The sequence below is a fragment of the Octopus bimaculoides genome, chromosome 19 (assembly GCF_001194135.2).
Source record: "Octopus bimaculoides isolate UCB-OBI-ISO-001 chromosome 19, ASM119413v2, whole genome shotgun sequence".
Taxonomy (NCBI): Eukaryota; Metazoa; Mollusca; class Cephalopoda; order Octopoda; family Octopodidae; genus Octopus; species Octopus bimaculoides.
This window is the reverse complement of record NC_068999.1, coordinates 13,088,014-13,090,223: the sequence shown is the minus strand read 5'-3', so window position 1 is coordinate 13,090,223 and position 2,210 is coordinate 13,088,014.

Sequence of the window (2,210 nt, the reverse complement as noted above, 5' to 3'; positions counted from 1 at the left end):
ATATATGTGCGTGTGTATATATGTCAATATCTCTGTTACGATATTCATAACCCTTAAAATCGATAACGATATACAACATACAAAATGAGATATTCACACTTGCATTAATCTTGATAATGTACTATATTGCATGTTGTGTATTGCTTCTTGTTTCTAAGTAATTTGACTGTTATCCGCCTCGTGTTATCAACAGCCACTGACGTGTGATTTATTACAGACCGAATATATTTCCTTCAGGAAGTATATTTCATGCTCTAATCTATTGCATGCTTTGCATGACATGTTGTTGCTACATCAAGTCATATACATCAAAATATTCGCTTGAAAACGAAATAAATTAATACCACATCGTGATATGAAGATATATAAACTATTGCTGCGCACGGAAGATATCACGTGGTTATTTTATTCGGTATGGTTTAAAATAACTCCATCAGAGTACGAGTAGTAAAACAAGTGGTACATTGTGTGTACGCATCCAATAGAGCGAGTTTATATACATATACATATACATATACGTATATAAGTTTCGTTTTACAAGATTTAAGAGTATATTAGAGCCATGTTATATAAAGACATTGCACAATTTTGTGACTGGGTTTTGAACAGCCGCTTCACCATTCAGATATCAGTGTGATATACCTGGACATTGCAAAGGTATTTGATAAAGTAGTTTATGGCATGATGAGTCATAAGCTACGAGACCTTGGCATAGTCGGTAAACTGGGAGAGTGGCTGCTTGACTTCCTTAAATGGCGCCCTTTCTGAGGAAACTGAAATCGTAAGTGGTGTCCCCCAGGAAACTGTTCTGGGGACCATTACTCTTCGTAATAGCCCTCTTAGACATGCGTACAGTCACTCGAACAGCCACCGTCACTAGCTATGCCAATGACACAAAATTATCACAGGCAGTAAAAAATAACAAAAAAACAAGAGGATGTTACAAACTTACTGCGAGACCTGAACTAAGTATACAAGTGGGCCGAAATAACCAACATACAGTTTATTAATGGAAAAGTTCAAGTACTGCAATATAAACTAAGTACACATACAGTACAATGTGCATTTACATGACCCGAAGGCACTACAATCCAAGAGACACAGGCAGTGAAAGACTTGGGGATCAGCATTTGCAATGATGCATCATTTCATACGCACAAAATCAAGATGGCAGTAGAGTGCAGACCGTTATCAAAGTCAGTCATCATCTCACCATGCGTTTGATATTTGGTACTTGCTTCTGAAAAATGAGTGTCTTACAGAAATGTGAGAGTATTAGAGAAGTCTGAAACACTTGAAAATATAGACTGTTAGAGAAATTAAAATACAGCTGTTCGATAAGACACTACATTGATTTTGGTATAAATATAAATATTTTTTTTTCTTATGTGTTAAAGGAAACACCTTGAACGCTAGCTCTTCTGAAGCTAAGCAAAGTTATCTTCTCATGTACTAGTTATATTTCGAGTAAATAATGTACAAACATAGGTCACTACTTGAACATAAGTAAATAGTTAATGAAAAGAGTAAATAGTTTCGCAAACTTACATGCAGACCATCATATGGTATACAATTATATGTGTATATATATATATTATGAAAACAAAACTGCTTAAACAGAGACATGTACATTACTCCCAGCTATACGTCTTTTACAATTGGTCACACCTATTTACTTTTACACACACTGTTTTCCTCTGTCTCTCACAATTGACTTCATTATATATTCTTATGCTTTTAGTGAGGATATGAGTTAACTTATGCATATAGAATACGATATAAATGCACATATGCATAATAAATTAGTGTTGCGTTCATATATAAGTTACTTTCATTGTGTCGTTTGATAGTAAAGATCTAACTTCATATTTTTAAAAGGTAATTACTATATGACAGGTGGAAACGCTTAGAAGTAGCGGCCATTTATTATGATATGTCATTTACGTTCAACTATCGAACTATATTAAATTTCATCTATCTAAACACTTCATCGTATTTTACAGCCACGCATGTTTGATTTTTCGTGTGATGTTTTGTTTATCAGTTTTAATATATGCCTATGTATACATACATAGATGCACACACACACACACAAACACACCATTGGTGTTTTGTTATATCCTTATATGGCTATCAGTATGAATATATGCATATGTCTACATACATACATACACACACACATAGAAAACCACGCACATAATATATATATA